Source organism: Argiope bruennichi, chromosome 6 (genome assembly GCF_947563725.1).
Source record: "Argiope bruennichi chromosome 6, qqArgBrue1.1, whole genome shotgun sequence".
NCBI lineage: Eukaryota > Metazoa > Arthropoda > Arachnida > Araneae > Araneidae > Argiope > Argiope bruennichi.
Window position 1 is genome coordinate 14,857,515 of NC_079156.1, and position 12,116 is coordinate 14,869,630.

Consider the following 12,116-nt stretch of genomic DNA (forward strand, 5'->3'; position numbering starts at 1 on the left):
TAAAATGAATCCATGGTAATAACCAAGGGCCAGACGGAAGGGGAGGAAATATCAACGTAGCTTTTAACGTGTTAAAGATAGTATATTATTTAGCATTTCGTACATTTGAAGAGTGGAAAGTTTCATCTTAGAGAAAACATAAAAAATAAAAGGAATAGAAAGAGTAAAATAGGTAGTTATTTTCTGTGTCAATAGTTTTACTGATTCCACTATAATAGTTTAGTATTTAATTGCATTTGGTTTGAACAGAGATGACATCCAATTTAAACTTAAATTAAAAGTTGGGCAAATAAATACTAAAATGACCTCAGATGAATGAAATTTTTTTTAAAGTGTTTGTTTTTTCAAATGTTTGTCTAAGTGAAAACTGTCTCAAAGTATGTTTAATTTTGATTTAGATAGGGGCTTTTTTTACAATCTGGGAATTGTTCCACAAAATTCCGCTTGATAAAGGAGTTTTTTTCCATTAGAAGAATCTTGTTTCTTTAAAACAAGTTCATTTAAGTTTATCTGAAAGCTACACTTTAGAAAGAATAATATAACAGGAATTTTAAGGTATAAAGAGAGAGATATATATAACGGCTAGGGATTCTAAAATATTTAGAATCAACCGTTTAGCATTAGAGCAGCTGCAGTGGAATGATGACAAATAGAATTCTCCAAAGATTGGGTCCAACAAATGAAAGGGTTAAAGGAAACACACTTTATTAAGAGGGAAAAAACACATGATGAAATATTTAGAGTTATGATGAATAACTTGTTAATACATGGGCGGTCATTACAGGAACTGAGACAGGCATTTAACCTCTGTCGCCAGAACAGGAAACCTGAACATGACTCTTTAAAACTTAAAAATTACAAACATAATGACACGTATTTATATCATGTCTAAAATCTTATATTTACATATTAGCTACGGTTATCGAGTTGACTAAGTGTCAGATACGATACTCTTTAAATAGTTATATGTTTGATGTCAAGTGAAGTGATTTACACAAACTTATGCCGCGCAATAGCAGATTCAAAAGCTTTGCATCATTTTAAAATAAAGTACGAGAGACAAAAGAATTTGGAATTTAAAATTATGAAATAACCTTAATGCAGAAATTTCATAACAATTCATTGAAATTCTGTGCCAAGATTTCACGAACTACTGAATCTAATAATTCAATACATTAAGAACAGTACTTAATGCATTAAATTATGTCTTATTATTTGGTAATTTTATCCATATATCTGCAGAAGGAAACATGAAATATTTTTATTAATCCACAGATTTTCGAGAAATATTTCAAGAATCAGAGATTGTACCAGAGATCCTTTTTATAGCTTATTGCATGACAGATTGATAAGTTATTCAAATATTTTACATGGTATTCCATTCAGGAAAAATGCAAGTATTTAACGTTGCTAAACAATTTTTTCAAATATATTATTAATAAATAAATTAAATTGAAGGTATCGTAATTATATATTATACGTATTAAAGAATCATTTATTTTAATCCTTTTTTTATGTAAGATATTATTTTATTGTATAATTTACAAAAATTTTTATTAAATTATTTAGCATTTTTTAAAATGCTTCGAAGGTAAGAAAAGTTTCCCAAATTATCTGAAGTTTACAATAGTACCTATATTATTTAATCATGAATTTTAAGTTTTTATTGAACAGAGAAATGCAACTTCTTTGATTTCAGTTATGAATTATGATGATAAATTTCAAGATTTCAAGGTGTTCGAAATTTGACCTTAGTGTACCTAACTTTTCCAAAGAAAATAATGAGTAAAATATAACTGTCTTGAAATATTGCTTTCAAAATTTCTTCACACTTGTTGATGATAACTAAGAATTATATTATTTTTTTTTTTTTTCATAATTTTCAAAAGTTGAATCTTTGTTCAGTATTCATTTCTGAAATGACATCTACGAATAAAAACAAAAATCTAAAAAGACAGAAGGGAATAAGGAACTATTTTTGTTATTTATAATACGGCGTTTCAAAGCATAATTCGTAGATGAATGGATCAAGGAAAAAAAAAATCACAAGTTTCAAATAACCAAATAGTATATAATTGCGTTAGGCTCTTTAATGCGAGAGAAAGTAATCGAGACTATTCATTTCTGCAATCACAACAACTGCGTTTAAAAAAAAGCATTAAATAGGGAACTATTTTAACTTATATTTATAAGGCGTTTCAAAGCAAATTTTGTAATTGCAATGCATTAAGGAAACAAAATGAGAAATTTTAAATAACTACATGGTACATAACTATGCAAGAAAAAGTAATTAAAATGGTTAAAATGTTATAATTAAATATTATATCGCATCAATTTTGGAATAACTTATAAAAACTAATTAGATTCATTTATTTAAAGTCCTGAATATATGTTCCATTTAGAGCTATCTTTTTCAATGGTAGAAAAACATTTAAAATACTTCGCATTTAAGTAATTGGTTTGATTAACATATTTAAATCCATAGTTAACTTGGGAATAAGTAATGGTAGCAAAAATTATATATTTTAAATAATTTGCTTCCCTTTATTGTCGTTCAAAGTGGAAAAATGCATGTACGGAGAATAAAAAAAGCACTATTCTTGGGAAGGTTACTTTCCAATAAAGGGGAAAAAAATCATTGAAATCAATGGGAATTTTTTTGCTGGTACGAACAGCAGATTCCTAATGCGATAAACACTCCACCGATGCCTTACCAGAGCTGACGAGTGAAATCCGAAGTGATAATTAGACCAAGAATCTGAGGCGGCGTTTCTTGATCACTATCTTTACCTAGCCAACTATCGGTCTTTTGGCAGCTGTTCTCGGGTCCCGATGCACAATAGAAAAACGCTGGAACGTGTTCTGCTGCAAAGACAGCGAGCGAAAAAGATTAAGTACCAACAGGCCTTTCGAGATTAGGGCCTTTTGTCAATACCTGAAGAGCAATTCTGGGCTGAGCAATTCTTCATGTCTTTTCCACAGAGCCGTGGTTACAAAATTAGAATCCTCCACAGACTTCATGGTATGCACAGAAAAAACTCTTTTTGTGTGGCCATTAAACTCGTTGCTGGATTTTTCGCTTACCCTCCTACGATCTTTGGCAATTTACCATGGCAACTCGAGCACAGGAAGTTCTTCGGGGGCAATTAGGGGCTGATGACACAACCATGAAGGATTCCCGAGCCACAGAGTAAAATAACGTGATGGAGAAGGAGATCATCAACGGAGAGGTTCTGTCTTCCCCTGACAATTTGTCATCGGGCTGGTGGGGAGGTGCTCAAAATTCGAAACCTTTTGGTGACTTGAATGATGATTTTGATACTCATAATCTAAAATAAATTATCTGCTCGTAATGAAGTTTCAGTGTAAAGAAGATTAGCTGTGCCTCAAATAGTATGTCATGGCCGAGTAAAAGCAATCCATAAACAAGGGTACTTTCTTTAGCTTGTGTCGAGGAGCATTCAATTTAGAATACAGAAATTAAAAGAATTAAATACTGTTTTTGTGTTAAGTACAATAGTACCAGCTATTCGACTTACCACTTAAACCAAAAGCAGATCTGAATTCATTAAATGTCATAAATCTAAAGCTACCTTCTGAAGTTTCACTTTTATTAGTTGAGATAATGTTTCAGTATTTTTTACTTGTTAACCGAGTAATTAACATATTCAATTCGTTTGCATTGACATATTTCGTCAAACACGGTCAATAGATTGAATACCAAGATAAAAATCTCAGATTACCATATAGGGAATGCTACAAATAACCCCTAATCAATTAAACTGTTGTCATAATGAATGAAAGAATTACTTTTTGTTCATAAATGGCTGGGTGGTGTGAAATTGCAGACGATGAAATATTGCATCTTGTAAGCAATAACAAATATAAAGGTCAACGGAATGAGGCAATAACGTGAAAATGACTCAAAATGAGAAAGTTTATAGTATCGAAATGAAAAAGAATGTTGCTGAGGAACAATGTTCTTTTCTGAACATTATATATTATTAGATCAACTATAAGCATGGTTTCATAATTTTTTATAAATTTCAGACTATTACTTTATTAAATTATGATCCTAAAATATTAAATAATTCTGTTTAGCAATTGTTTCTTTAATTATTTCACTTTTAAAGGCAATACAAAAATGAATACTTAGAGAAATGAATACTGTCAAAAAGGTTTTCCTTTCTTAAGCAATAAAATATTGGAATTACATAACAGATAAAATGCCGAGAACTTTAGAGAAGAGCAGAAAAGGAAATCGAGGACAATATCGTATTCATTCATGCCAGATATATTTTATTAACCGTAAAAAAGAAATTCATTCCAAAACTATTTCTATTTATAATGGAATAATTAATTAATGCTTAAAATTTGGTTAAAAAAAATTTCTCAGACGATATTTCGAATTTTTTTAGCACATGATGCATTTTAATATAAATAAATTACATTAAAAATAATTATATATGTTAAAGCAATAAATAAAATATATCATTAGCTTTATAAGAATGTCATAATTTTTAAAAGCTGATTAATTTTTTTACTAATATCTTTACAAACTAGATGAAAGTAACATCGAGCTTCGTTTTTACATTTAATTAATAATCTTCACGTTTTCAGCACTCTGTCCGAAAATATTAAATAAGCTACTTTTTTATTTTTGTAAACTGGGATTCTTATCAAAATATTAAGAAATTTGATTTTTTTTCGCAAAAAATACTGTGCCATATAACTGTTTTTGTACTTGATAGCGATTTGAGAATATAGATTATTTTCAGATAAAATCCATAAAAGCATAACTTTGCTTCTATAATCCGTGCACATATCTAACTCGATGAATTGAAATGAGTTTTTTTTAGAATTTTCTTTAATTAATACCAAGAAAATATGGAACCTGAAAGAATTTTAAATCCTTGCACACGAAAAAGCAAAAAGAAGCAATTTTATATGTGTGTGAGTGTCAGGATTTTGTTTAGTGTTTAGGAAGTTGCTAAAATAGTCATTGATTTCTTTTAATTTCTACAAATTAATATTTTACTCTAACAAAAAATATTGTAATAATCGTTTTCTAACAAGAATCGTTAGATACGATATCGATTCGATTAAAATGATGTAACATTCTAACGGGTAAATGAGACTTGATATAAGATTAATAAGTAGCAATTTTAATATTTTATGTACACCATGTAATGTTGTAAGTATCGTTCCCTCAATAATAATAAAATCAATTTTGAGATTATTGTGCAACAAAATATTTTGAAAAAAATTAACTTTTTTTCTAACTCAAAAGCTTTTAGCCATATCTAAAAAAAAGAGTCACGAGAGTTGGCCATGATTATATTAAATTTACATCATCCATATATCTTCCTAGTTTGTTAATTGGGTTTCACACATTTTTCATAAAGCATCTACAGATATTAAATTTGTCATCTTTAAAACAAAGCAGACAATTTATCAAGTCTCAAAATGAGCAGATTGTAGCGGATTTTTTCATTTGTAGAATCATAAGCGAATAAATTATCATTCAAAATGAAAATTTCCATTCTTAACTATTTCTCATGCATTTCATACATTTTCAGTCAGTTATGAAATTTTAATTAAACTCCAAAATAAAAATAAAAAAAGTTGAAAATAAAGTATTCGTCATAAAAATTTTGATTTCAAGTTTTCGCAATGTATATGATTAACATCTGCTTGAATGTAAGTGGCTAATATTTGATATAATTTATACGTTTATTTAGCGCAATTCCTTCCTGGTTATGAAATCTCATTTTCTGCCAACGTATAAAACTATATTATCTTCCTCCTAAACTTAAACTTTTCCTTTACGATTGCAATGCACTAAATTTCTTTTTCTTAAACAATAAGTAGAAATTCTCTAATATATTACAAAAAGTATGGTTACACAAGACTATTATATATATATATATATATATATATATATATATATATATATATATATATATATATATATATATATATATATATATATATATATATATATATATATATATATATATGAGAGAGAGAGAAATAGAGAGAGAGACTAAAAAACCTCTACAAAAATTGAAAGATTCCATTTATTGTTTTTACATATTCTGTGCACGTTTTTTTGACATATCGATATATTTCGATATATATTTTTCGATATAGCGTTATTCGATATTCGATATATCAACTTATTTTAAATTTTAGACGAAGGGGGATCACAATTTCAAAATAAGATTTTAAGTTCATGATAAATAGAGAAAATTTAACTTTTAGAATAGTAAAAATTACATAGTTATCAAAAATTAGGAGTCAAAAAATATATTGTTGGAAAAAAAAAGTATTAAAACACAATGCATAAAAAATGTTATATTTTTTACATATAATAATACCGACGAACCAACTAGTCACCAATGGCAGGTAGCCTAATGTTGTTGTAATTGTCATTATTTTCAATGTTTCAATAAATCGCTGATTTTATTTTTGAAAAAAAATTTTTTAATAGATTTGCCTATATAGTATGTCTTTTTCTAAAAACAAACAACACCAATTAATATGTAGGTCCTCTTTAAAATATTCAAGTATTACACAAAATTGTTCATTTCATTTTGAAACGTACTTTTCCACCCAATTTCAATTTAACAATTTTGATATAAAAATTGTTAAACAGTTCACATAATGTTGTTGCATATCCATTCAACTGTTTCTCTAAAAAACAGCATCAGAGAAATTCAATTCATTTTTACGTGATGAACGTCAAACGCGAGTGTTAATTTAATTTAAAAATCCATCCTTATTTACCAGGTGTAAAAACAAATCATGACGCAGTAAAACGTAGATAACATTTGCAATTGCATTTGATCACGTCACTGTGCCGTTACATGAATACTGCTCTTTTAACAGCTGGTTTTTGAAATTTCAAAAGAATTCAAGCGAACTTTGAATATACTAATTAAACCAGCGCGAGTGATCTCTTCTAAATTTTCTTGCATTCTCTCTAATAAAGGCTTTATTTCCCGTCCCACTCCCTGAAAAAACCTCGAATAAGGCACAAAATTTTTTGGATGGGATTGACTTATAAGAGTTACGAAATATTAACCTTTAAAGTGAATTTAACATTTTTATTTAATCTATCGTGTGATCCTTGCGATTAAGCCTTGGCATGCAGTTTATTATGACCGAAAATTAATTTTTGCTGCGGTTGCCCTCTTTCCCAACCGATCGAAACCAAAATGTGACACAGAACCAAAACTGCCATTAAAAAGTCACGCAGTCACAAAATTACATACCGAATTTGATGCCATTGAAACCTTGCATTTTATAGTTATCGCGTTGACATGCTTCTAAAAGTATAGATAGACACCTGTTTAACCCCTTGTTGGATTTGGCTCCACATTTATTAAGTACCTACAATATAGGTGTATAAAATTCGATATACAGATGTAATATCTAGCTCGATTCGTTTTGTAATATTATGTAAACGTATATTCGATCACCTGACACTTCCTCTGAATAGATTTTGTACAATAATTAAATATTTGCTTACAATTTGAAGGAAATCTGCAAATTTGGTATAAAGACCGTATATCAAATTTCCTCTGCCTAGCTCAAAGCACTTTTATCTCTATCAAATACAGACGGACTGACATGACACAGAAAAGGACATTGTTAAAATTATGTTTTTCGAACTAAGGAAGGTCTCAAATGTAGAGATTCACAAAAATTCCGAGCTCACATTTTTTAACGATTACATTACTTTCTCTATACGTTGCATCCTAAAAAACGATGAAATATTATACAATTAACATTAAAAGATTTACATATCCCAATATAATCAAAAGGTTTAGAAAGTAAATCGATATAGCATTTGAAAACATTTTAAGGTGTCCAGTTATTTTGAGGTTTTTTTCAACAAAAGACCACCTTCTTCCGTTTTTAGATAACTGTTAGATAAAACTGCTAGACATAAAATATGAAAGAAGGCTTCTCTAAATGTACTTTAAAAAAAACATATAATATCTGCCATTAAAAAGTTTTCTACACTTTGAGCCCTTTTCGGAACTTTCAACCCACTGCGTTACACTTCTATTGGAATACTTCTTAAGTAGCACAGTGCTAAGTTGTGAATAAGGAGAATATACAGGGAAAAGAAGAAAAAAAAAATCAAATAAACTGAAAGGATCTCTTTTTATTCTTTATTTAAATATAAGTGCCTACACTTGTGGAAACCTGATACAGCAAGATAAATGTGAATGAAAAAAAGAAAGAAAAGAAAGTGTTCGTATTTATATATGTTAGATACAGAGTTGTCGGTTCCATCACAACAAGCCTTGTTTTTATACATTCTCTGTCGGATGTAACCCATCATACTCCCCCACCTCGTCTAGAAACTTTTTTTGACACCCAGAGCTCTCTGCTGACATTTGCAAATCGTCACCAACAACTGCCACCCAAGATTTTGTCGCCAAGGTTCTCGCCAATTTTTTTTTTCTCCGAGCTAGATGGCATTCGCCACGCTTTGTGAGGTACAGAATAGAAAATAAATACAATTTCAGATCTAGCCGCGAAGATGAAAAAGGTCGGTAATAATAACCTTGTCGGGACTTTGATAAGGTCTTTTACTCCTTGGTTTGAAATATAGCTCACACGTCATTTCCAAAATAAATTTTACATTCAAGTGGGTTATTATAATGCAGTTCGAGAAATCCTGTCGTTGAATTAAAAAATAATTTTACCAATGCAGTGCTTGGCATGGAAATCACGTTTCTTTGATCCTTACATGAAGAAATAAATGTTCCCGAAGAAACTCTGTTTGAAGTGAAAAGAACAAAATGCTTTCATTATCGAAATTAATTCAATAATACTTCAACGGCTGAATACATTCTTATTAAATGGCTGCTACTGCTATCGGTAAGAATAATATCGCTGATGAAATAGAAAAATAAGGGAACATTTTTTGCATCTTCCACGAAATCATTATTTGAGTTATTAAATGTATTTTGTTTCGTGAAATTTCTTTTTTTAAACGAAAGTAATTTCATTTGTTTTCCGAGCTGATAGGATTATTCGGTAGTTGACATCAGTAGCATTGATTATGATTAATAACCTTATTTAATATTTATTTATATTGTTTGTTTTGCTTCTGAAATAGCTATCATCCTTTTAAATTATAAGCCAAACATAAAAAAAATGATATTCGATGTTAAAAAGTTTAAATACCAGCTAAATTCGTGGCTTTTATTGCAGCATGTATTTCAAAATAATTTATCGAAATCATAAATAGGAAAATAACATTTTTCAAATATTCCTTTGCACTCGGGTGGTAACTCCCACTCACCATTCAAGACGGGGCATCATTTTGACGTTTTATTTATTTATTTAATTTTGATGGTTAAAAATACCTGAAGAGCAGTAAGAAGATGCAAATTGATTAAACGGGAGAATTCAACTTAAAACAATTAAATACATTTATTTTTCGGAGCAATAAGCAAGTCTTTGTCTTAGGTGAATAATTAGGAATAGAATTACTTTTCCCAGTGCAAAGGGTTAATTTCCTTTCCTTTTTTTATTATTTTAATTCATGTACAAAACAGAAAAGGTTTGCGCAAATAAAAGTTTTATTCATTTTTTTATTTAATTTTTTTCATTATTTTTTCAATTATTTTGACTAATCCCCACCCAACAGATTTATGTGAATACTTAACAAGATGCACGAATGAAATTAGGAATTTGGTTTATGTTTAAATATTTTGAGAATGTATCGTAATTCAGAGGAAGATAATCAACAGAAATTAATAATAATTCGATAAAGAATTTAATAATTCATAATTTAAATTATTTATTCATTTATAATAAATAATTTAAAAACTCAGCAAGGTTGATGTAAAAAATTATGATACATCATTCTGCCATTTGAATCAAAGATACGTATTATATTTTGTACTAAATTAGTCGATTTTATGGCTATATATATATATATATATATATATATATATATATATATATATATATATATTCGTGTCATGTATGCTGAAACTCTGAAACATAACAAGTAGGGAGGATTGCAATACCGGACCAAAATTTCAATACCGGTATTCGGTATTTTTTAAATCTTAATACCGGTATTAGAAATTTTAGAAAAAGAAAGAAAACACAGGTGTTTCTTTGCTTTATTTGCCAGTTTTGTTAGATAATGTAAATATCACAAAAAATAATTTGTAACTTATAAATTATAACAGTATATAATCACAAAAAAATAAAGAAACATCTTATTTATTTAAATCACAAAAAAGTGTAAATATTACTATTCAGTCTGGGGTACTATTACAACTTTTTGAAATGTGATCTTAAAAAACATAATGCATCAATTGCACTGTCATTAAGCCTGAAAAGTAATTTTGTGTAAAAATTACCAGCTGTCGAAAACGCTCTTTCGGCATCTACGCTAGTTGGTGGTACTGTTAGCAATGCACAATATACTTTTTCCAAGTATTTACCTCTAAATCCCTCATCTTCAAATAAATCGATTTCTCGTCGGATGGTTTTGGATATAGCTGATTTCTATATTGTATTTTGGTTCGTTGAAATTTTTTTATTTATCGCTAATTCTAATTTTTGTTCAAGAGACATTTCCTTTTCACTATCGACAGCAGTGACATCATAATCTTCGATAATTGAACCGAATTCTTCTGAATGTGCATAGGGTTGTGGCTAAAAAATTTTAAGAAAATTTACTCTAAACTTAATTAGATTTGAATTGGTTATTTTCTTTTCTTCTTTTTCATTTTCATTTTTAAAATCATTATAATTAAGTAAATACCGTAAGACATTTTCTATTTCGGTATGCCTTTCTTCTGTGCGATTTTTCAATGTAATATATAATTCTTTAGATATTGATGTGAGTTGTTCTTTCAGTGACTGCAACATGAAATTTATTGTTGCATTAGCTGTTAATAAATTAGAATCTCTCCGACACAATGCCTCAATAGTCGGTTTTATTGGAAGTAGAGCTGATATAGTTCTGGATATTAAGTCTAATTCACTATCCGAAAAATTAATTTACAGGTTTAAGTCGATTATTGCTTTTTGGATTGGATTTCAGTTTTAAAAATCGTTCCATCATTAGAGGTAAACTATTCCAACGTGTTTTAAAATCTAATATTAACATATATTCTGTTTTATTTTCAGTTAGTATATATTTTAGTAAAATATCCTTTTTATAGGGGAACGTTTAAATATCTTAACAATTTCTCGAACTCTATAAATTATAGGAAGCAATTCTTGATAGGTTAATATTTCATCCTCATTAGCAATATCTTCTTCAACAATTACATTGTCATTATCTTCATTGTCAATATCACTCTCACTCTTTTCAAAGTTGGAATCCGAAATTTCTATATTCACAGTATTTGGATTCTTCTGTTCTTTATTTTTTTGGTATAATACATCTATTACTCTTAATTAAATTCCATGTGCATAGCACAACTGCTGATTTGCACCAATCAACTTTCCAACTTTTTTCATAATTGTTGCTCCATCAGTCGCTATGGATACAATATTTTCTTTCAGGGATAATCCATGTTTCGCTAATTTAGATTTAAGCAATTAATTAAGCCGTTAATTAGCTAATTAATTTCGCCCGTTATGGAGACATAAAAACAAAAACGCATACTATTTTGCTATGTTCGCGATACCTGAACATATAGTGGAGAAATTTAAAAAATTTCTAGTAAATACCAAAAAACCGGTATTTAAACTTGTGAATACCGGTATTACAAAATTGTACAAATGGCTGAAAATACCGGTATTCGGTATCCCTGTATACCGGTATTGCAATCCCTAATAACAAGCTTTACAAGACAGGAGAGAATGCAATATTGACATAAAATGCTAGAATGCACCAAATCTCTTCTTTTGGTCAAAGGGAAGAAGTCCCATATGCATGCTTTAGTCTTTTCATCATACCCTGACGCTTCACTCAAATGCACTACATATGTTCATAATAATCATCTCAATAGGAAATATGTCAAAAAAATTATCAGTTTTTATTTTTTTAACTAGTTATCTGAGGTGACAGGTTAGTTCGTCAAGACTATTGGTTATATTTGATTTCATGTAAATTGTTTTTT